The 26,343-nt window shown below is 35.3% G+C and overlaps 1 long non-coding RNA gene across 1 annotated transcript; it reads right to left on the bottom strand.

The window, feature by feature from the left end:
- Nucleotides 1–6,453: 6,453 nt before the first annotated feature.
- Nucleotides 6,454–17,164, bottom strand: LOC148301184 (uncharacterized). The gene is made up of 2 exons (XR_015838835.1): nucleotides 16,986–17,164; nucleotides 6,454–7,344 (listed from the first exon to the last, which is right to left on the bottom strand). It is a non-coding gene; the product is annotated as an uncharacterized LOC148301184 (long non-coding RNA).
- Nucleotides 17,165–26,343: the final 9,179 nt, after the last annotated feature.

The raw sequence follows: 26,343 nt of genomic DNA, 5'->3' as shown, positions 1-26,343 counted from the left end.
GTTTTGTGTGATGGAATTTTTATTTTATGTATTTTGTAAAATGCGAATTCGGTAAGCTTTTGACACAACCAACGTTTCTAATATGTATATGCAATATAAGGAAAGCTGGTTTCATTGCCACTCTTTTACTGTTCCGCTGCGGACTGATTGTAATCGATTATTAGTTAGCACTGAAAAAAAGTAATTCTTATTTTCCTATTTTCCTGGTAAATAATTACGGATCGTTTGACAGTTTAACAAATGGAGAAAATATGATAAACCAGACGAATATTGTTTATTACATGCAATCACGTACGACATGACCGAATGAAATCTACTCACTTCCATTATTGTTATTACACAATTCGCTCACTCCTTTCAAGAACGTCATAAATAAAAAATCGTTAATTTTCAGTTGTGCATGTTTTCGGAATGGCCAGAAAATTTACTATTGTATATCCCAGCAAAAGAGGCATATTTTTAACTTAATATTTACCCGCTACAGGGCAGAAAGTGTTGTTGTGCCTATTGAAGAAAATGTATTGTTTAATTATTTTTTTAAATATACTAAATATTTTTCAAATGGAGAAAAAATATTCAGGTTTTACATAAAAAGTTACACAGTAAACATTTGAATAAGTGGCTTGTTATTTATTTTTAATAATATTCAGGTTTTACATAAAAAGTTACACAGTAAACATTTGAATAAGTGGCTTGTTATTTATTTTTAATAAATTGTATTATATTTTTAAACTTTAAAAACGTTCTCCTGAAAAATCTAGTTTTTTGATTTATGACGTTCTTGAAAGGAGTGAGCGAATTATGCATTATTGAATAGCTCCTTTTTATTAAATTTCTATTTTATTTACTGACTTTATGGATAATAATAGCAGGTTGCACAACTGCACAACTTTTTTTCGTGATAATCAAAGTTCTTTTGTCCAAAAGAAATACGTGTTAGGTTTTGTTTCACGTGCTTCGTGTTTTGGATCTTGTAGAGTTCTATAATGGCTTCGACATTGATTAAATAAGTGTTTCGAGTGTAATTGATGAAATGTTTTCTTTTATGATTACAAAACGAGTAAGTAATGTAATAAATAAATAGTTCATATGACGCGTTTCGCAGAATTTCATAATTAATTTGATATAAGACAAGAATTGGAGCAGTCCACTTATTCTCACGACAGACTCATTCTTATGCAAAGTCATCAAAACTGAATTCCAACCATTCTCCAGTCCTGCTGTGAGGGAATATTGCATTCTTTCCTATTTTTCAAAATTTATATTAAATTCCTGGCAAATTTATATAGTAAATTATAGCATCATCTCGCGTATAGTCAGACCTTCGTACAGTAAGTCGTATTATTTATCATTTTTATTTAGCCTACATTTAAGCGTTTCACTATTTCGTCTCTATCAGGCAAATTTGCCTTTCCGCGGTGTGTCCAAAAACTTGCTCACATATCTGGGTTTCCTGCATTTATGGGGTATTTTCACCTTTTTTTGACATCTCAAAACAGATAAAGAAGAATATGGAGGTCTGGGAAGAAATGTTTGCAAAGACAAATTTTCGAGGCACATGTGATGGGTTAAAGAAGCAGACAAAGATCGAGGAAAACTTGGCATGGTCAAGTTATTCAAATACTTGCAAGTGGTCAGGTCAGGAGTCGGAACAATCGGCGGGTATGTTTGAGGAGATGCATGAATGTGGAAGAAGGAAGAAGGCAAGATTGTTAGCAAAGACAGAGTGGTGTGGCGTTCTATTATCTCTGCCTACCCATGCGGTAAGCGGCGTGATGGTTAGTTAGTGAGTTAACAAATTAAAGCTATGACTCCCTCCAATTTGCAGTACTGACACCATGTTTTATTTCGGTATGTGGCTGATCCGCTGTGGACGCGTGGGCGACGAATTGCGATGATTAAACGTCACCGGGTGATAGAGTCATAGGATTATAAGCGGTACAATCTCCCGGTTACAATTAAACCAAATGGAAACTCGTTCAATAAAGGGGCGACATTCGCGAAACGACTTTTTGTATAATAGCACGCGACAACCTCCTCTTGTCTTATTCTGATAACGGGTTAAACGAGAAGACAGTGTTAATTATTATAGTGTGTTTCATTGGCCGTCGATCAACGAAAGCAGTCTGGTAGAGGACCTCAGAGGCTATCGGATTAAACATTTGTATGTTTGGGGATATTTGCAGAATTGGTACTTACGTCATTTGTCAATTTTAGTCAAATTGAATACTATCCAGAGAGTTGATTTTAAAGAAGATAGTAGAGTCTACACTATCTGAGTGTGATCTTCAAAATAGATAGTCCAGGGTACTTCAAAAATCTATTTTCTACTTCCTGATTCTCATTTCTTGTCAAGTTGTCAATTGTCTTGTCTCAATTTTGGTCATGATGTCAGTTTTAAACTTTATAAAATTAAATAACTTTGTTTTCACTGTTCTTTTATGACTACAATTGAACCTACCGGTTTCGACAATACCTTGTCATCATAAGGGTTTATTTTAAATCAAAAACATTAAAACACTCTCACCAAAAACTTCCACACACTCCATAAAAATCCTAAATACATTTGGGATTCTTATGGAGTGTTTTTGTGCCACAAAGTATTTGCGGAAAACATTCAAGAAAAGATGTCAGTTGTTTCCAAAACATATACTTATTATCCATTTAACCAGACTGAGTCATAGCAATCCATGGTCGGCTACAACTAGTTCTTTCTCCTCCATCTTACACCTCATAACTGAGGGTTGTGACCCGTGTGGAAGCAATGACTCTCCTCCAGTTATCCCTTGACTGCGCTGCACGTAGCGCTCCAACCACCGAGGTGCCTGCTGCTGTCTTAACTTGATCGGTCCATCATTTGGTCCATCGGATCTTACTCTCCCCTTCTTGCCCTCCAGGCCACCAACCACAGCCAGTCGTTCCAGGCTATCCTCATTGCCACGCGCAACGTGTCCAGACAACTGAAGAATCTGTCGTGTACAGACAGACAAATAACATGGGACATATTATTTTTTTGAGATCTCAACATAGATAAAGAAGAATATGGAAGTCTGGGCAATTACAGAACTTATGACTATCATAGGCTGGTCTAAGTGATCGCTTAACAGACGTGTAAGATTCACCAAATTTACCCATGATTGACAACCACTCAGTTCAAATTCTTGGAACTTCTAGATATATTGATTAAACTTGAAACACAGTTCTTGAACTCGATAGACTTCACTAGAGAAGTACCTCATCCCACCATAGATGTCTCTCGCATGCATCCATATTCTTCTTCATCTATGTTGAGATGTCAAAAAAATAATGTTAAAAGTAATTCCTAATTGGAGATTATCCAGATTTGTGAACAAGTCGCACTCAAAATGTTGTAAACACGGGTTATATTTTTAAATCAAGTTCAGAATAAGGCCACCGAATGGAATGTCAAAAATATGGCCGGCACGTTTGTGCGAGAGCGTGTTTTTTGCGAAATTCGCGTGATTGATGCGATTATTGGCTGCGTAGTTGAATTATTTACTCGAGTTGTGAAAAACAACTTTAAATTAATATGCCGGTAAGTTGTTTTGAAGTTTTACTGTAAAACATGGAGAAATAATATTTAAATATTCATTTTTAATCGACTAAATGCACACTACTACAGGTTTCTGAAAAAAATACAATTTGCATAAAAAAAATAGACTTTACGTTTTATTAAATATAAATTATTGTCACAGCTACGAGAAAAATAACAGTAGATATTTTTAAGTACATAAAAACATGTTTTTATTAACTTACAAATCGAGCGCCACATTAATCATTGTTTGCAAACAATCTTCGCCTCTTCCTTATTCTCGCATCTCTTATACGTACTCGTCGATTATTCCGACTCCTGACGTGTCCGCTTTCAAGTATTGGAAATACATAATCGATCTGTCAAGATTACTCGGTCTTTCTCTGCTTTTATTTTCAAGTACGTTTGCCTTATAAATTTATTACACCGTTCTGGCCTCACTCATTCGTTCCACATGTCCAAATCATCTCAACACAACTTTCTTAATTTTATCGATAATGCTTATCTCAGCCATGCATGCAGCCCCGTAAATGCCCAGACTTCCATATTCTTCTTCATCTGTGTTGAGATGTCAAAAAATAATATGAAAATAACTCCTGTAATTGAGATAATGCAGATTTTGCAAACAAGTGTTTGGACACACTCAAAATGTTGTAAATAAATTATCTGGTCAAATTATAAGCTCAAATAATAAAAATGAAAATGATATTTTCTGGCGTTTCTCATGTGTGTGATTATAATTCAGCATTCGGACCTCACATACTAATAAAAGAGTTTCTGCGCAGTAAAAAGCATCTTTTCATCTCACCAATAGATGTCTCTAGTGAAGCTCTAGTGATTCAAGAACAATGTTTCAAAATTGGTTCATATATATATATATATATATATATATATATATATATATAGAGCTTTCAAGAATTTGAGTAGTGTGGTTGTCAATAATGAGTGGAATTGGTGAATGTTACACGTGTGTAAAGTGATCACTTAAAGCGGCCTGTGACGGTCGCCAGGCCCGTAAATGCCCAGACTTCCATATTCTTCTTCATCTTTGATGAGATTTCAAAAAATAATACTGTTTCAAAAAGTTTTCGGCTAATCCGAACTTTTCCAAATCCAAACGGACCACAGCCCCATTAGTTCGGGTGATATGATGAGATGACAATTTTTTTGGAAAATGTGAGTTTTATTTACCATCGTACGTTTGACGATAGTCTCGTATTAAGGTACATTGTAACAAGTCCCGTGGTTTAGAGTTAATAGTTAATAGGAAACGTAAGGTTGTGGTACATAAAATAATCACAATAAAACCCTTATCCGCACCCCAATGACGCATAGGGCACTGCGTCATATAAACGCAGTGTTATCTTGATCGTTTACACATGAAGGAAAGGTGATCAGCCCTCCGCTTCAGGCACCAGTCCAGGGTGATATTGAATAAATATGACAGTGAAAAAATCACTTATATTTATTTTACCCCCCTTGGGAATCGAACCCGGGACCTCCAGAACGGTAGCCGAGCGTGCTGACCATTACACTACGGAGGCGGACATGTGGTACATACTGTACAGTTATTTTTGTTACGTCAGCTGTTGGAATGTTTGTATTCTCAGCGGAACCGAATGTTTGGGCCGTGTCCGCGTCCGGTGGGTTGGCAGGAATCCGTCAAAAAAACCTTGCGCGGCTCGTTGTCGTCTCTGCGTGACGCTTGACCTAGGTCAGGAACGGAGGTAAAGGCCAGTCCACATCCAGATCATCAAGCGCGACAAATGGTGTAATCAGAGTGAATAATAAATATAGTAAAAGAAGACTTCAATGCATAGTTCTGAGCATTTTTAATCCGTTGCCGGTGGAGGCAAGAGGGCAAACAAAATATGGAGCAAAGGCAAAATAATGGAATGGGTAAATGATCGTGAGTTACCACTGTAAAAATTGTGAAATTGTATGTACATATTAATATGTAAAAAAATGTTAAAAGAACTCCACCGACAAGACACATCGCTCACTCCTTTCAAAAACGTCATACATATATAAAAAAAAACATGATTTTTCAGGAGATCGTTTTTAAAGTTTAAGAATATAATAAAATGTATTAAAAATAAATATCAAGCCACTTATTGAAGTTTTTACTGTGCAACAGATCTTTTGAGGTAAAATCTTAATGTTTTTTCACAATTTGAATTTTTTAGTTTGTTTAAAAAAGTAATCAAACAATCCCTTTCTTCAAAATGCAAAAACAACATTTCTGCCCTGTAGCGGGTAAATATTAAGTTAAAAATATGCCGCTTTTCTGGGATATAGTACATTTTCTGGGCATTTCGAAAACATGCATATCTTAAATTTTTCCATTTTTGATATATGACGTTGTTGAAAGGAGTGAGCGACATTTTTAAACTTTAATAACGATCTCCTGAAAAATCAAGTTTTTTTTATATGACGCTGTTGAAAGGAGTGAGCGACATATCGCCCACTCCTTTCAAGAACGTCATAAATCAAAATACTTGATTTTTCAGGAGATCGTTTTTAAAGTTTAAAAAAATAATAAAACATATTAAAAATAAATACCAAGTCATTTAGTAATTTTTTTACTATGCAACAGATCGTTTTAGGTAAAACCTGAAGGTTTTTTCTCAATTTGAAAAATATTTAGTATATTTAAAAAAATATTTAAACATTACTTTTTGATTTATGACGTTCTTGCTCAAAATTTCAGTAATTGTGCCAGAAGTATGTCAAAATATGTCATTATTATCACTAAAACAAATAGAATTTGGAAGTCTGAATTTGAATTATCTTGAGACAATTTCATTCCAAATAAGCAGTTATACCTAAAAATAATCATGGAGTTCAAATAAAAAATATGGGTTTGGGATATTTTTGGTTTTAAGGATAAAACACAGATAGAGGCAATGCAATTTTATTTTCTCAAAAATGTCCAAAAAGTTAATGGTAACAATTACAATGCTCGTAGATACATAATACAACATACAACAGATAATAATATAGAAGTTTAAAAAAATATAAGCTACTGTATAAAACAGTTTTTTGATAACACTAAAGGCACAGTTGCTTTTTTAATTTAAAAAGTTTTATAAACCTTTGATATTCAATTTTTTTCAATAAGTTGCATAAGGTCATTCTTTTTAGCGTCAGAAATCTTAGGCTTTTGGACGAAGGCAGGCTTTAGCGGTATATTTTTACATGGCTTAGGTTTTCTTATAATGATGGCCTCCATAAATTCTGTTTCCCCATAAGATTCCCCATTATAAAATAACGAACTAGGGGAATCTCTTTAAATTCGCATCACTTTAATCTGTTTAAATTGAACAGGATCATTTGGCTTATTTTTGAGGACACGGAGATGAACAACGTCAGAGGCCAAAAGTTTTAAATCAAAGAAGTCTTCAAATGAAAGTTCATTTATAGAAAATAGTGTTCTTTTTGCTGTTCTGATTAATGAAATAAGACCTTCTGGCGTATAAATTGGCCCACTTTTGAGTGCTTGTTTTATTTTTCTTTCAATTAAAGAGTAAACGGAATCCCCTTCGTTCTGGGTATGGCCCTTTATCAAAACTTTATGTGTGATTGAATCGATAATGTATTTGCGGGCAGCAAAAATGTATGCGGCTAACATAAATTGGTTCTTCTGCTGTCCACTGCAATTATCAGAATAGAAAATAACATCTTTAGATGTTTTTCTTTGACCGGTTTTCTGCTTTTTGTTGCCGGCTGAAGAATATCATCATTGACACCACTGAAATCGAGTTTGCTTTTAACTCGGTAAATCGGTTTTCCTGAAACAATCACAAAATATAATAAAGACATTAACGAACTTCATTGACTGCATATTTAGTATACTTTCGTACAATTTTTATTACCTTTACCGTCGGATGTATTTCTATATAAAGCATCTTTTTGGCATTGTTTTACATCTTTTATTACTAATTTTATCAACATTTTTCCCTCGAAAAGTCATAATGATGAATATAGAAAGGACAAACGTAAATTATCAATTTAAGAAGTGCAGAAAGACGCATGCTGCAATTTGTAGCAACTTACAAATAGTAGATTGTTTTACTGGCAATAATGACACATTCCTAAATAAACTGCACATTTTTCTTATAGTGGACGAATTTTTCTTTGGAAAAGTGTCATAAAACAAATTAGTTCAAATCCGCTTTGTAAAAGGAAGAAAGTTTTATTTACAATAGTGTCATAAGTTAAAATAGTACAGTCGATGTCACGCTTTTACTGTGCAAGAACGTCATAAATCAATATAAACCAGACAGGACGCTATTTGTTTTCTTTGCAATACTGACACAAAACAAAATAATACATTCTTGATACAAAACTATTAATTACAAATGGTCTTACCTTTTGTGCAACACTGTTTTATGCCGAAATAATACACTATTGCACTAATCGACAAGAACGTTCCTGCTCAATGGGTCAGTCACAACTAACTTATGACGGTCTTGAAAAGAAAAATAAATAATTTCTTCAAAATGCAAAAACAACACTTTCTGCCCTGTAGCGGGTAAATATTAAGTTAAAAATATGCCGCTTTTGCTGGGATATAGTATATTTTCTAGGCATTCCGAAATCATGCATAACTCAAAATTGACGAATTTTGATTTATGACGTTCTTGAAAGGAGTGAGCGATATGTGTGTGAAATGTTTGGAAAATATTCCTAGTTTTTTCCTCTTTTTTCTTCTAAGCCGTTCAACTAAAGAGTTTGAGATTGTATTGACCCTCTTCCGGGCCTAATCATCATTTAAATTTGAGTAGGGGATTCATTGCATTTGATCGATGCGGTGGTAACTAAGATAATAAACCGTTTCTCGTTTGATCTGCGTTTCATCTACTAAATAAAGCCGCTTGACATTTTTTTTGACCCACGTTGAAATCGAATTCGAGACCTCACACATATAGCCAAAAGCACCAACCGCAACACTATGCAGACAGATTCGTTTCGGTTCCAAATATATTTGTTTTCTTCTGCGAATGAAAAAAAACTGTTTATGTTGTGTGCATTGATCTTTACATCAGCCAGCGGTTAGCGGTGGACGTTCTTTAGCTTTCGTTTCACGGTCAAAGTCAGTCAAACTAAGTAGTACAAACGGCTGGCGTGACTCTGAACCACGCAATCAGCTAACCATAGCACAAACATCGCGTTTAGCTGAATAGCTCAGGTACGCACGTGCCTATTAATTGTTTTTTTTTCTAACGAATAAAAATGAAGGAAAAAAATCGAATCTACGATTTTCAATGAATATATTCCTATATAGTTTAAAATAGTCGTAGAGAGCACAAAAAATCTGTTGTATTGCAATTTGCATTATGTACCTGTTTTTTCTTAATACTTATCCTAGGTCAAGAGACACTTGCAGCATACCAGAGCTTGCTCCAAGGTTATCTTTCCACTTTAACTAATAACATCCACACACCTCGTGATAACGCGCTATAACACACCCATTGGTCCTATTCACAATCATATCCGTTTTAAAAAATATATGTAAAAATTACTAAAATTTATAATACCACCTTTGAGTTTATCAATATAATAAAAATAAAAAAAACCCTTACCGCACCCCAATGGTGCATAGGGCACTGCTTCATATAAACGCAGTGTTATCTCGATCATTTACACATGAAGGAAAGGTGATCAGCCCTCCACTTCAGGTACCAGTCCAGTGTAATATTGAATAAATATTAGAGTGAAAAAACCACTTTTATTTATTAAACCCCCCTGGGAATCGAACCCGGGACCTCCAGAACGGTAGCCGAGCGTGCTGACCATTACACTACGGAGGCGAACAGATCAATATAAACACGACTAGTTTCGAGAACTACAGATATTCTTGTCAACACGTGAAAATACAAACTCAGAAGCAATATATGATTTTAGAACTGATAGTTGTGGGTGGGATGATGACTGAGGGAGTTTAAATTGAAGATTGGACATCAGCCCTGTTTAAGCTTCTTAGCTAAAGCCATCGCTTTTGCCATTTGGCTCTATTGGTTTATTGGCTACAGATTGGCTATTTTAGTCAATCAATTATCATTGCTGACATAGAACTTGTGCCAACTCTTATGCTTCTTCTACTTTCATCGCGATATCGTTCTGAATGTCTTAGCTTTCACTATGTTGGTTTTGATCAAGATTTTTGGAAATTTCCTTGCTTATCTGAGGTTTTCCTCACTTGTTACTCAATAAACTCTTACAGTATTCTCCGGAAACACCACATTTAGAAGCGAACCTTCTTAATGTTTTCTGATATGGTAAAATTAACTCAACAAAATGGTGACATTTTTGGTCTAGCTTATTTTGAATGTCAAACGTTTTCGATGGAACCATGGCAGACTAATGGGAAACCAATTTACAGATACAAATTACAAATTAAAAAGAACAAATTTCCAATTTCAAATTACAATTGACAAATAACAAATTACAAATTACAAATTACAAATAACAAATAAAATAAAAAAATAATAAAATAAAAAAATTACAATTTTTTATACATTTTTGTAACTTGTCATATACTCATATTAGTAATATGAGTATATGACAAGTTACAAATTACAAATAAAAAAATAAAAATCTAAATTACAAATAATAATAATAAATAATAAAACCCTTATCCGCACCCCAATGGTGCATAGGGAACTGCTTCATATGAACACAGTGTTATCTTGATCGTTCACACGAAGGAAAGGTGATCAGCCCTCCGCTTCAGGTACCAGTCCAGGGTAATATTGAATAAATATTACAGTGAAAAAATCACTTATATTTATTTGACCCCCCTGGGAATCGAACCCGGGACCTCCAGAACGGCAGCCGAGCGTGCTGACCATTAAACTACAGAGGCGGACAATACATTACAAATAACATTTATTTTTTTACAAATATGTTAGTAATATTAGTATATGACCACTCAGCGGTGGGTGGTCATATACTTATATTAATATTACTAACATTTTAGTAAAAAAAATAATACAAAAGTAAAAATAACTAGCCACTTAGTGTTTTACCACTAGAATATTTTAAATGCTAATAACATTGAGAATATTCAAAATACAAAATACAAATTACAAATCACAAATTACATGAACGTTTTGGGAATTGTACCACATATATCGTTATTCACGGTGATTCCGAAGACGATAATCGCCCAAACCGGTTACCTAAAACCTACGATTAAAATCTCGCCTAGGAAGCCAAGTTTGTTGAACCGCCTGGTTAAAGTAAAGATTAATGGCAGTATTACAGTTTAATGTTTTCATTGATGCTTCGTGCAAACCGCTACTTTCTACGCGGTCTTGGAATGCTTGGAATGGTTTTTTTCCACACAACGTTGTTATTTTTATTGAAAATTCTTATTTGGCGTATCGAATACAATACGTTTTACATTCTTAGAGCAGTTTGTTGACGCATTGCGGCTATTTTTTCTTTTCGGAGAATGCTATATTTTTACATTTGTCGAATTTTGCTAAAAATAAACCATTATGTTTTTCGAAATCAGGAATTTCAATGCTATCTGTAATAATGTTTTTTAAACATATTCATTTGTATTATTAAAATATCGAACATTGGAAAATATCAAAGCTAGATCGTGTATGAAGAATGTACAAGTTTTCTTCTTCTTCTTCTTCTTCTTGGTGTAGGCTTTGTGGCCTGTTTTTAAGGGGTTTAATTAGCCTCCTGCGATGTCGATTCCCAGCTGTCAATCCATCTCTTTGCTGGTCTGACCGGGAGTCGTCAACCATGGACAAATTTTTATATTCTTAAAACGAAAATTCACTTAAGTGATCAAGTATGTCGGGTTGTGGTCCCGTGGTTAGTGTCGCGGACTCTTAAGTCAGAGTTTCTCGGTTCAAATCCACTCTACCACAATTTGATACCTATTTCTATGAAATTGAAATATTTGTGCAAATAGTAAAAAAACGAATGTTTCTCTTTAAAAAAAATAATAAAAACAGTATATATAATAATAAAGTATACACTTAAGTATATTTTAAACGAAATAATCATCATGCCGCAGAATATACCTAATATATAGGCAGAGAGAAAAGAACCCCACACTAATCTGTCTCTGCAAACAATCTTCGCGTCTTCCAAATTCATGCATGTCCTCATACATATATACCTACCAGCTGATTATGTAAAAATTATTAGTGAAATGTAATGTTAATGTATTAGTGAAGTGAGTGTAGTGTAAATGCATTAGTGAAGTGAAATGTAGCGAGAGTAAATATAATTAGTAAAAAAACTTTTTTTTCTCTTACAATTTAATGTACATAGGTATACGCAACTAAAACTGACGCACTGAAATCCTTTGAGCCTTTGAAGGAAATTATATTTTGTAAAAAAATATGTTCATAGTTCGTTCAAAGATGACGTCAGGAAATTCTTTTGTTGTCAGTGTATCAAAATGACTAGAGTTTAATATTTAACGCCTCTCTTATTTTTCAACAGACTTCAATGAGAAAATTACCCATTGTCCTGTGATTTCTATATTAATTTATTAACTTATAAAAATTACGTCCAAGATGTGATTTCTCTCAGCGTTTAAGCGTCGATCTCTTTGTGTAATTTTTAATTTCAATTTAATTTTCCAAGCACAAATCTTCCACAAAATGTGATTAAACGGGTACGTCATTTGTGTCTTTTGTGTTTCGCGTTTCTGCGTCACTTTGAATAGCAATATTTGCGTTGAACGATATTCTCTTGTTTGCGGTCAGACCTTTAATATGATTCATTTGTTAATTATTTTTATCTGACATTATACAGTATACACAATGTCGAATAATTATTGTTAACCCTTTGACTACCAAATTTTGATATATCGCTCACTCCTTTCAAGTACTTCATAAATCAAAATACTTGATTTTTCAGGAGAACGTTTTTAAAGTTTAAACATATCATAAAATGTATTAAAAATAAATATCAAGCCACTTATTGAACTTTTTACTGTGCAACAGATCTTTTTAGGTAATATCTGAAGGTTTTTTCTCCATTTGAAAAATATTTATTATGTTTAAAAAAAAAACAAAACCTTTTCTTCAAAATGCAAAAACAATACTTTCTGCCCTGTAGCGGGTAAATATTAAGTTAAAAATATGCCACTTTTGCTGGGATATAGTACATTTTCTGGACTTTCCGAAAATATGCACAGCTGAAAATTGACGAATTTTGATTTCTGACGTTCTTGAAAGGAGTGAGCGATATGTATCGGCTCTTGGTACTCAAGTGAGATATACCTAAAGTGACCATTCGTCCCGTTTTGAAAGTGACCGTCCCGTATTTAGATACGTGTTATTGTATGAAAATACGTGTTTTCTTGAATTTTTTTTTGAAGGGCTGATGCCTTTAAAATAATACATATACACAATATCTAATATAAAAGTACACCAATGAATACACTGAGAAACAAAAAGTCTTAGACATAAAATAATAATAAAATAACAAATAGTAAGCACTGGTAAATACACGTCTCCTTCACACACTATCAGCGAGCAGCGAGAGAGAGTGAAACACAACGTTTAAATTTATTCATTATAACATGGAGAAGAAATGCTGAGAAAGTACAGATTTCAAGGTGGATAACAATATATTAAATAAATCTATACTTTCAAAAGCATTGGCTAACATGTGAAGCCGCGGAATCGGAATCGCACACAGTATTTGTTAATTATCGTGCACATTTTACTTTTGAATTATTTATGTTTAAATCGCAACCCCAAAAGTCCTGGTAGCCAAAGGGTTAAGAAGACGCAAATGGCTCATGGCGCCGTCTGCACGTCATATTGTAGTAACCTTTTCCAATATATCTTTTGAGAGCATTGCGTGTCGGGTCATTCATTATTATTTATTTATATATTTTACATCATACATATACATATTAACTACTTCACAATCACTAGGTTACGTTTATTGGGCACGTTTTGTTACACGAGAGAGAAGAAAGATGTAGCGTAAAGAGAAGGAGAAAGAGAGCCATACGTTCTGACGCCATGGGAGTGGATCAAAAGAGAGTGACGTACATATACACAACGATAGAACACGATAGTACCACGCATGCGCACGTTGTAGATGTAGACGTCAGATGCTATATATGAACAGTTGAGGAACCACGCGTTACGTGATAATATTTTTCCCGTTCCGGTGGCAAATTTTACGCCACTTTTTTAAAAAGATTATTAGATTATTAGTCATTTCGTTCACTCCTTTCAAGAACGTCATAAATCAAAAAACATGATTTCTCAGGAGAACGTTTTTAAAGATTAAAAATATAGTACAATGATTAAAAATAAATATCAAGCCACTTATTGAACTTTTTACTGTGCAACAGATCTCTTTAGGTAAAACCTGAAGGTTTTTTTTTCCATTTGAAAAATATATAGTACTTATATTTAAAAAATAATTAAACGATACCTTTTCTTCAAAATGCAAAAACAACACTTTCTGCCCTGTAGCGGGTAAATATTAAGTTAAAAATATGCCGCTTTTGCTGGAATATAGTACATTTTCTGGGCATTGCGAAAATATGCACAACTGAAAATTGACGATTTTTGATTTATGACGTTCTTGAAAGGAGTGAGCGATTTGTCTGTCACGAGTAATGCAAGGCTAAATGATACTACATATCGCTCACTCCTTTCAAGAACGTCATAAATAAAAAAACTTGATTTTTCAGGAGAACGTTTTTAAAGTTTAAAAATATAATACAATGTATTAAAAATAAATATCAAGCCACTTATTGAACTTTTTACTGTGCAACATATCTTTTTAGGTAAAACCTGAAGGTTTTTTAAGGTATCACGTTATCTTAACTACACACTACACGTAGTTAAAACGTCAACTTCCGCGTGCAATCGATGACCAGATGTGGGGCTGTGTGTATGCAGACTTTGTACCTAATGTACTGTACACCGTTCACCGATCGTATAGTGAATCACCCGTCGCCGGAATGACCACTTGTTGAGCTGGCAGCTAGTACAGACACGACTATAGTCCGAGTGCTGAGTGTACCATGAAATTTCAAAAAAATATATGTAAAAAAAAATATAGCATAATTTTGATATTATTTTTGACATCTCAACATGATGTAAAAGGCCGGACTTCCATATTCTTCTTCATCTATGTTGAAATATAAAAAAATAATAGGAAAAATATCTGTAATTTATATTTGAAGCACTAAGTTTGTGATTTTCCATTTTATGATAAAAATGTAACTTTGTTTTAAAATCACTATAAATGTTTTATTAAAACTTAATTATAATGTCTACCGGTTTCAAAGCTAACCGCTTCTTTATCAAGACTGATTGATAGTATTAATCAGTCTTGATAAAAAAGCGGTTAGTTTTGAAACCGGTAGACATTATAATTAAGTTAAAATAAAATATTTATAGTTATTTTAAAACAAAGTTACATTTTAATTATGAAAAATATCTCCTATAATTGGAGACAATCCAGATTTGTGAATAAGTATTTGGACACACTCAAAATGTTGTATATTTATTTTGTTTTAATTCGTTCGAAAAAATATATAAAAAATGTACAGAAACTTTCATTACCATTAAGCTCGCCTGTACGGGACAACGTTCGCTGGGTTAGCTGCACTGTATGATTGCAAAAAAAATGCATGTAACACTCTCCTTATCATTCATCGTTCACTTTGTGTATCGCCACTTTAATAAACAGTAATTCGTGACTTCCGGTTTCGGAATAATCATTCCATCATCAGGTCATTGAAATAAAATTATTACAGACTGACATTTGCACAAAAATTAAATTTTGAAAGGCAGAAAGAGAGAAAAACTTCTTTTTAATATTTTTCAATTTTATTTTTGTACAAATGTCAGACCGTAATAATTTTATTTTAATGACCTGGTGATGGAATGATTATTCCAAGACCGGTAGTCACGAAGTGATTAGTGTTTACTAAAGTGGTATTACGCAAAGTGAACGATGAATGATAAGGAGAGTCTTATATTACCATACCACAAAGTAAACAATGCTTTTAATAAACAAAACAAAAAAATGCGTATAAAATCCGATTCGTCTAAAGATGGGGGGCTGACCGGAGCATTTTATCGTAACGTCGTTTGCGGCGTGCATCCGACTTCTGATGGAGCACTCGAAACGCTGTACTGACTATACGAATGCTCGCGTCGTAACGTGTTATGGTGAGGACTGACCCGAGTCATTTCGTTATAACGTATCCATCCATAGTTTCGGATGCTCGCTGCGAGCCATGTTACGACGGAATGCTCTAGTCAGTCCCTACCATTACGTTACGACGAAATGAATCCCTTCAGTCCCCACCTTAACACTCTGTGAAGTTTTCCTAGCGCGACGTGTTTTTACGTCAGGCTTGTTATCGAACTGACCGGAATAGAGAGATTGATCAGCGATTCCTCTCTCCCGCATACCGGTGTGTGATTGTGCTAGTGTCCGAGAATCCGGCGTTGCACCTGCTTCTCGTGACCTTCTTCCGTCTGCCGGACGCGGATGCCCGGCCGGCTTTTTCAGCCCGTTTTCTGCAATTGCTCTAACCGTATTTGTTACACTTGAACTAGAAACGCTTCTCCCGCTTCCACTTCGTGCTGAGACAGCGCGAGGCCTGCGCTTAGCTGCTGCTTAGCTAAGCTGAAGAAGGCCAATCATTATAGCACTTTTTGTCTGCATCCCCGGTCTAAACAAAGACTGGAGGGCCAGTATTCGTTAAGTCGCAACATAATTTTCTCTAAATCCAGGTAACAGTGAAGATGATTTTTTTTTAATTCCCAATGAGTAATTCCCATTACTCATTTTGGGACATGGGAGTAAGGTAAACAAAACAAAAGTTAAAAAAAACTAAATTGGCATATAAAAAAACATAAGGCAACACAATATATTTAAAGGAAACAAATGAAAAAATATGACTTATCACTAACACAAATATTTTTCTACTTTATTTTCTCTAAATCCAGATAACATTTTGCGTAATTTTTTTCTTCTTAAAACATAGTTTTTGCATTGAAAAAAATACTTTTTCTTCGACATACATAGTTACTTACATGGTTATGAAAAGAGAGAGTTATTGAAAAGTAAGGAGTTAAAAATATACATAAATATTTTTTCCATAAATATTCTAAAAACAAAAAAATATATAATATTAATTTTTTGAAAAAAAAAATAGGGTGAGCACACGACCAGCCCTGAGCGTGGCTAAACGCATTCTGATTTGAACCTTTGAGACAAGCTTGAGATCTAAGCCTTAACGTCGATACTCTTCCGAAGAAAATTCGCACCGACGTTCATTTACGTCCATAAGGTTGAAATGCCTCGGCAACCGGTATTAGCGTATGCCCTGCGTACGGCGCCCGGCGATGCATTCGCTTTTTCACAAAACAATGAACCTAAGTCTATCGGCCTAAGGATCGTTTACCTTTTGAATTGCCGAAGGTCATCTTCCGTCTCGCTCCGGCGGGGGCGGTTGGAGGAGGACGGGCGCACCGTCTGGAGCCGCCGCACGGGATATTCGGCCCGTGCTCACTTCAGCTATTATGGATAATCTTGAATTAGTTGCACCGAGATGTGTCGTGGAATTCCGACGCGGGTTTCGCTATTCGCACAAGGGCTTCTCAATGTGTGGCGCGCGAAAGGCGGCGGTTCGCAAACTGTGCAGTCATTTGTGGCTTCGTAAATGCCATTCATGACGAACTTGATCGAGTATATCATCACATGTTGCTTTAATGTGGGATTATCGATAGCCCACATCTTAACTTTTTTTAACTTAACATTTTACGCAATTGAATTTTTTGCTTTCCGTTTTTTCCTTTTCCGTTTCTTCGAAGCTAATAAGTTTTTCTCGATATAAATATATGACGTTGAAAAGAAAATTGTTAATAAATATATTTTTATGCCAAAAAAATAAACAAAGGAATTTGAAAAATACATTTTTTTTCATTAATTTGTTTTCCTAAAGTAATGAGATAAAATTAGGAGCAAAACTTTGGATGATCAAATATTTCAAATACTTTTGCGTGGTAAGGCCAGGAGGAGAACAATCGGCGTGTATGTACGAGGAGATGCATGAAAATAGAAGAGCCGAAGATTGTTTTCAAAGACAGATTGGTGTGGCGTTCTATCTCTCTACTTACCCCTGCGAGGACACACATATTGAAAAAAATTCATATTCTCAATAAATTTCGCAACTTAGTTAAAAAAAAATGTTTTGCAAGAGAAGGTCTGTCAGGAAGCCTAGATGCTTCTGTATCAGATCTGGGAATGCGTCGAGACAGCTTTCAATTACCCCTGCGAGGAAGTTACATGACAGCCAGACAGTCATATTCCTGTATATTTCGTTAAAGTCTTTAGACAAAAATCAAAGATTAAAAGCAGTGACAAATATAAAGCTATCTATAATTGTATTAAATGTCAGTGCAATTTGTGGTGTATGGTACGCATTGGAATGGAACGAGAGATTACTAAGTACATTTTTATTTTATTTATTTATAATCATCATTCACATATACATACTTACCAATTACAGATAACGGTAACGTGCCCTCACTGAGGTTGCCCGTGCCGAGGGCACACATATACCCGTTCCGCCAGCAAAACGTCTCTTTCGATTTTTTCATATTATTATTTTTTTATTCCCAAACTGTTCACACGTCGTGGTATCTCCAACTAGTTATCGATTCGAGATGTTAGACGTCTCGCCTCTCGTCCCACGGTTTGGTTTTCGCGATGCCGCCGTCCGACCGTCGGAGGGCGCGGGGGAGGCGGCGGGGGGGAGGGGAGACGGCGGAGTGCACCGGCACCGCCCCTCGGGCCTCCGGGCCTCCTCAGTTCCTCCGCGGCCGTCGGAGACACCAGACCTCCGTAGCGCGCCCAGACCCCGCGCCAGTGACGTGTCACCAGCGAACTTCACCAGTGATCCCCTGCGAGTATCAAAAACACCAAAAAAAATCCTGTATTTTTCCTGCTGCCCTGTCGCGAGTGTTGCCAGAAGTGAATGTGCCAGTGCAGTGCCACCCTTGAAAACGGGAGCCGCCTTGCTGGTCGAGACGTCTTTGGAGTGTAGGTGTTTTCTCTTCTCATGACATGTTCTGTAATGATACCCTACTCGCGGAATTGAGTTTCTCGTTCTATCTGTCTGTTACTGGATAGCTGTTGTCTGTCATGCTCTGGACAGACTGACAGTCTCGCTAGATGCTGTCAGCATTCCAATAATAGATTTATTAAGTTATCCGAGTAGCTTTCTGATCCACTCGATTTTATAGCTGTTACCGCTAATAGATCGAAGAAAATGCGAAAACAGAAACCGTTTTAAAATTTAATTTATTTTATTTTATTTAATGAAATTTTATTTTATTTTATTTACCTTGCTTATGCCTTAATTTTTTTATTTACTTGCTGTGAACAATGTTTATAGATCGTCAAGTGGATTTTTGTTTCTTCTAACTATTTTTTTATTATTATTTTAATATCTGTTGGGAACAGGAGGGATAATCTAGTGTGGGCCAATCAGAATATCTTCAGCATTTGATCAAACCATGGAAAACTCTTCAGGAGAAGCCGGACTGTTGACTGTCGTCAGCAGACCTTCCGTTCCACTAGAGGGTTCGGCATTTTGTGAAACCGCATTCTTATACTACGAGTGAAACTATTTATATTAAGTTATTTTTATAGCAAATAATAAGGTGCATTTTTAGGATTTCAACTAAAAAAAACTCCATGTGATAAGAGTTATTTAGAGCAAGTATTTATAAGATGCTAATTGGTTTTCTGGTATTGTCTGTATGAGCGAAAAATACCGTTTTCTTAAAATAGGTTTCGTTATTTACATGCGTACATATGTTCAAAGATACGAAGTAGTCGTCATGAGGTGCCTGACTGGTTACGCCTAGCATCCATAATCAGTTTACTGACAACACAACTAAATATGTAATTGAATTTATAGGTGTCTCAACTTCATATGAAACATCTATCGTTTCTCGACGTCTGAGGGGCTTATGACCTGGTATTTGACTGGCTAAAGTGATCACTTTACATACTCGTGCGTTCACCGTTCAAACGTTCACCATTCTGCTCATTATTCAACATCCACATTGCATTTAAAAAAAGAGAAGAAAATATTTTTCTTCTCTTATTGTGTGTTTTTATTATTTACACAAATATTTCAATTTAATACTATTTCTGTGAGCTTAAGCGGCTCATTATTAGAAATAGGTTTCAAATTGTAGTAGAGTGGATTCGAGCCGAGAAACTCTGACTTGAGTCCGCGACACTAACCACGGGACCACAACCCGACACAATGAATTATTGAAATCTGTGCATATGCCATGATATAAGAACCTTCCACATGTGGGTACGATTTTCGATACATTTTGAAGTATGGCTGATTTTACATATTATTTTTTTATATGGGAGTTACATTTATGATTTACTTTGCTTATTATGTACAAGGCTTAAAAATTATAAAGTGGATTTTTGTTTTTTCTAACTTAAAAAACGATATTTTATTTTAATGGGAATCTGGGAGTGTTAGGAACAGGGGGGATAATCTAGTGTGGGCCAATCAGGAACTTCTCTGCATTTGCTCATTGCTGGGAGAAAACCACGCTGCACTCATCAGGAAAAGCCGGACTGTTGACTGTCGTCAGCAGACCTTCAGTTCCACTAGAATAGGGTTCAGCATGTTGTGTATGGCTGATTGTAGTGCCACCAGTTGAGAACTCGATGAAGTATTTATTTACCTTACTCCATTTGAACAAATACCAGGTTATAAATCCTGGGATGCTCAGACTTCCACCTTCTTTCGTATAAAGAGAGACGATTGATGCTCATATCATGTTGAGTACCTATAAATTTGCTTCTCATTCATGGGGAGAATAATCCTGTGTCTGATATACTTCATTCTTCCAATCGTTTTCCACTCCCCAATGGTGCATAGGGCACTGCATCATATAAACGCAGTGTTATCTTGATCGATAACACATGAAGGAAAGGTGATCAGCCTTGCGCTTCAGGTACCAGTCCGGGATAATATTGAATAAATATTAGAGTGAAAAAAAAGTTATTTTTATTTAGCCCCCCCCCTGGGGATCGAACCCGAGACCTCCAGAATGTTAGCCAAGCATGTTGACCATTACACTACGGAGGCGGACTAGGTGTTTGATATAAATAATAATATTGATATTGTAAATAATTGTAGTCTGTGCGCTGTGGTTGTTTCAAATGAGCTAGTATCCACTTGAATCACTCAAGGTTTCGTGGGAAAGCATGGTGAACAGAATCCATTCATTCGTCTAAGTGCTCGGTTGTTGTTCCTGCTTCTTATGTGTCATTCGAAGCAGTTATAAACGCATAAAAACTGTTTACCCCATTTTATCTTTCTAGAGTTCAAATTACCCGATGATCTCGCGTGGTCGGCGGCGAACTATGGAGCCACGATTGACCGCGATGCATTTTCACAATTCTGCATTTAAATCAGTTAAATTTTGTGACATCTCAACATAGATTAATAAGAATATGGAAGTCTGGTTATTCACAGGGCTTACAGGGCTGGTTTAAGCGATTACTTTACAAACGTGTAACATTCACCAATTCTACCCATGATTGACAATCACACTGCTCAAATTCTTAAATCTTATAGATATATTGATCAAACTCAAAATACAGTGTGTGATACTTCATTAGAGACATTTATGGTGGTATGGGGGAAGCATTTATAAAGCAGAAACCCTTTCCTTTGTAGAAATCAGTTAAAAATATATATAAAAATATATAATATAAAAATATATCACCAAAATCTGTATTTATCGTATTTTTATTTATTCAGATTGGCAGCGACAGGGAAACTGAAAGCTTTTAATGTGAATTCACAGTAAAATCGGGATACAATTTCGTTTTACGTTTTTTATGATTTTCGCAACTTAGTTATTAAAACGAAAACGAAAAATTGCTTTGCTAGAGCAGGTCCGTCAGGAAGCCTAGATGCTTCTGTATCAGATCTAGAAATGTGGGATGACCTTCAATTTCACCGAAAGCGAAACTGGCAGTACACTAGAAGTCCTGGTTCTAACTCTATTTTATGGAGTTTGCAAAAGAGGGATGAAATTACACTGAATGCAGTCGAAATGTAATTTCTCAGTGCGGCAAAACGATGTATGATAGATGTTCAAATGGTGAAATAAGGGAAGAATGCAAAGCTGAGATAAGCATTATTGATTAAATTAATTAAATTAGGAAAGGTGTGATTGGTTTGGACACGCGGAACGAATAAGTGAGGAAATAACGGTGAAACAAATTTATGATGCGAATGTAGTTGGAAAAAGGAGCAGAGAAAATCTTGGTATGATCAGGTATGTATGTCAAATACTCGAAAGCGGTCAGGTCATGAGTCGAAATATGTGTATGTATGAGCAGATTGTGATAATGCGGAAGAGGCGAATAATATTTGCAAAGGCAGAGTGTGCGGGATTATATTATCTCAGCCTACCCTTGCGGGAAGCGGCCTGATGGATAGTCACTCAATATGTTCGAAGCTCGACTTATGCCTCTGTGGATTTATCAATTTCTATGCTATACGTATAAGTATGTTATCCGTTTATTTCTGCCGTGGGAGAGCATCGAAGCGAAACGACCGCACTTTTTACGGGCTAAGACTCAGGAGATACCGGTACAGCGAACATTGTGGCAGAAACATCTCGCAACTATTGCTTCCCTACAATAGGGTATTATCACTCGGGAGGAATATCTAATTTAACATACTCAACCTATAAAAGATTGTGTAAGACCCGTTTTGTGTTTATAACAGCCGATATAATCAATATTTTCATTCATCATTTTCTTTTGCAAAATTCGCCTTCCTAAAAACGTTGTTTTCGTAAGTTGGTAATGAATGACGTCGCATAAACGATGGACTTATTTCAATATTGGTGACATTGCTATATTATTGGTGGCTATTTTTTTATGTTTATGGTTCACCCTCCCACCCCCCGTTTATATTACAACACAAATGGTAGTGTATTGGTAAACAAACAATCCACTACTACTATTATAGCTCTATAAAGCAGATACATAAAGGGATACGCCCCATAACACACCCGATGACGTATAGCGGTGTCCGTTTTTCGTTTTATTGAAATATCTAAAGTTTAAACCTTCATATCTCCCTTTCCTCTCTACAGATTTTAATAATAAAGTTACCGATAGTCTTGTGATTTTTCATATTAATTTATCAGCCAATAATAACACATCATGAAATTGATCCATTATCCAATACATCATATGTAGATGTCGTGACCTATTCTACCCAGCAAAACCATGTAACTCGCTTCTGCAAACGGCTGAATAACGACTCCTGCAGCGCTTAATGAGATCATATTATTTTTTGACATCCCAACATAGACGAAGAAGAATATGGAAGTCTGGGTACAAATTTGCTAGGAATTTAATATAAATTTTGAAAAAAGGAAAGAATGCAATATTCCCTCACAGCAGGACTGGAGAATGGTTGGAATTCAGTTTTGATGACTTTGCATAAGAATGAGTCTGTCGTAAGAAAAAGTAGATTGCTCTAATTCTTGTCTCATTTCAAATTAATTGTGAGATTCTGCAAAACACGTCATATGATCTATTCATGATTATTTTTTGACATCTCACATACACGAGAAACGCCAGAAAATATAATTTTTAATTTTATTATTTTAGCTTATAATTTGACCGGATAATTTATTTATTTGGACACACTATGAGATCACCGATTATAATCTTGATTAAAAAATTCCGAGGTTGACTGAGCACGGATGAAAGAATTGAATGTAGGAAAAGGAATGTCGATGCTTGATTCAAATTAATATGAAGTCCTCCCGACATTCCCTTCTCTTCCTTACTTCCCTTTCCCATTCCAGTGCTCACTTCTCGGCCGTAAACCAGTTTTATCAGTTCCCCGGCCGAAGGAACATCCATGCTATCATCTTGTTTTCTAATCCTCGGTTTTATTCGAAACTCACTCAACTATGTATACCATGTTTGCAATTGTCGCTTTCTGGAATTCCAATGCGATATTTTAAAACACGTAGGCATATCGCTCACTCCTTTCAACAACGTCAAATATCAAAAATCGTCAATTTTCAGTTGTGCATGTTCTCGGAATGGCCAGAAAATGCGTGATTTTTAGAAAAATAGATTAATCGATACATTTATACTGAAGTAAACTTGATGAAACATACTTTATAATATCCTGAGAGAACCAACTTAAATAATTGTATATATCGATTGCAGCACTTATCAAAACCTATATGCACAAACAAAATCAAATTGCAGTATATAATTTACTTTTTGACGCAAAAAAATTGTAACACGTCTTACTCGCTTCACTGTCAGTCGAGAACTGAGGTTTAAGGATTAATCTGTCTAATATCGTAGCGTTAATGTTGGGTAATTTTTTTTTTTTTTTGTAATAATAGTTTGGGCTGGAGGACGATTGTCCCATTCATCCTCTGTCCCACTCATGGGCACTCTCCCCTACATATGAGTCAACAACAGCCATCTATGTTGGATTTAGGAAAGCTTTTATGAAGCAGAGAATCTTTTTATTTGTATTCAAGGTCCGAATCCTGGATTATATTCACAAACTGAGAATCAATGCTCATATATTCAAATACTGAGAACCTTTTCAAAATATGCTGTGTAAAGTTGGGGCCTTGTGGATTGTTCATATTAAAAAAAAAACTAGTGACAGTATTTAGAGCTATCCTTATAGCCTTTACACCTTTGTCAAAAAGAACGAAGGACTATTCTAAGACGTTATCCTGTTAAATGATTCTTGAGCAAGATCCTTATAAATGAAAAATAATAGATCTTCAAAGTAATTCAATCTCTGATGTTCTTACGTCTTGTTATCTGTCTTTTTGTTACGAATAAGAAAAATTGAAATTCGAGAGCTGAATTCAGGAAACTTAATGGAAATAAGTCCATATTAGATATTCCGTGTGTGGCATTCCGACTGGAACAAGATCAGGTTTTCCATCACGTGATTGACATGAACTGTCACCCGTCTCCTTCACAAATATTGTATGTGTTCTTGTCAACTGCAAATCCACGAACTCGTTATTGTTAGATATGAGGAATACAAGCATCGAAACATTTATAATATTATATAATATAATCTGGATTTTCGTCGGGTATGTATGAGGAGATGCATGAATGTAGAAGAGGCGAAGAATGTTTGCAAAGACAGAGTGGTGTGGTGTTCGATTCTCTCTGCCTACCCCTGCGGGGAAGCGGCGTGATGGTTAGCTAGTTAGTTTAATCAATGAATAATAATAATAATTTTGGGTTAAAACCATTTTTTCGTCAAATAATACCTCAAGAGCGCTTTAATGTGATTGAATTAAGGAAAAGGAGAAAGTAGAAATGATTAACAAAATAAATGTGTCTATAACTAATAAAAAAATGGATACATAATTGAAAATCATGTTTTCCGGCGTTTCCTAGTATGTAAAATAATCCAGTTAGAATTTTGCATACATATAAATAAAAGGGTCTCTGCTAAATGAAAGCTTTCTCAAACCAACCGTAGATGGCTCCCGTGAACTCGAACATAAAAGCGTCAGGAGATTTATGATATATGCCGAAGTTCTAAAAATTTGACTAGTGTGACTGTCAATCATTGGTAGAATGGTAAATGTTTCAATTTTCAATTCAAACCCTTATCCGCAACCCATCGGTGCATAGGGCACTGCATTATATAAAAACAGTGTTATCTTGATCGTTAAAACACGAAGGAAAGGTGATCAGCCCTCCGCTTCAGGTACCAGTCAGGGAAATATTTAATAAATATTAAAGTGAAAAAAACACTTATATTTATGAGAAACGATCCCGTTACCTCCAGAACGGTAGCCGAGCGTGCTGAACATTACGCTACGGAGGCGGACGACATGCATGGTAAATGTTACACGTGTATAAAGTGGTTACTACACTAGACTAAGACGTGTCGAAAACCCTGTTAATACCCAGACTTACGTATTCTTCTTCATCTATGTTGAGATGTCAACATGTAAATGAGTTTGTTTTTCACTTTGACTTGGATTTTTAAAGTTAGGGGTGCGTGGTATGAAACATATAACGATCAATGTGAAACTGCTGGAAACCCATGGGTGGGATTTATTTAGAAACTATCCAAATAATACGGTTTCTAGTAGGTATTCGAGGCTCGACGGTGTCTGAAGTGATAGGTTTCAGTTTCAAGAAAAACATAATAAAAAAAATAATCCACTCCACGAATGAGTGAAACAAGGAGCAGAGGAAGACCGAGAAAAACTTGGCACGATAAGGTATGCCAAATACTTGAAAGCGGTCACGTTAGGAGTCGAAACAATCGGTGGGTATGTATGAGGAGATGCATGAATGTGGAAGAGGCGAAGAATGTTTGCCAAGACAGAATGGTGTGGCGTTCTATTCTCTCCTCCTACCCCTGCGGGAAAGCGGCGTGATGGTTAGTTAGTTAGTTATTAATTGTTAAATCAAGCACAAATGTTATGAGTCTACTTAGTTGTACTTTATTATTAAAAAACACATAAAAATTAATATTGTGACAATTGTTTCAAAATGCCATAACTTTCATTGTTTCAAAATGCCATGACATTCGTTTGAAAATGCCATAACTAGGCAAAACAATTGTCACAATATTAATTTTATGTGGTTTTTTAACAATAAAATACAATTTGATAAAATTTTGTACATAAATAATACTTTACGATAGTACGGAAATCCGTCGCAAGCACTTA

The sequence above is a fragment of the Brachycentrus maculatus genome, unplaced genomic scaffold (assembly GCF_059751285.1).
Source record: "Brachycentrus maculatus isolate JH-2025_06_01 unplaced genomic scaffold, ASM5975128v1 h1tg000592l, whole genome shotgun sequence".
Classification (NCBI taxonomy): Eukaryota; Metazoa; Arthropoda; class Insecta; order Trichoptera; family Brachycentridae; genus Brachycentrus; species Brachycentrus maculatus.
Note: the sequence above shows the minus strand (reverse complement) of the source record. Positions and strands in the feature narration are given on the sequence as shown.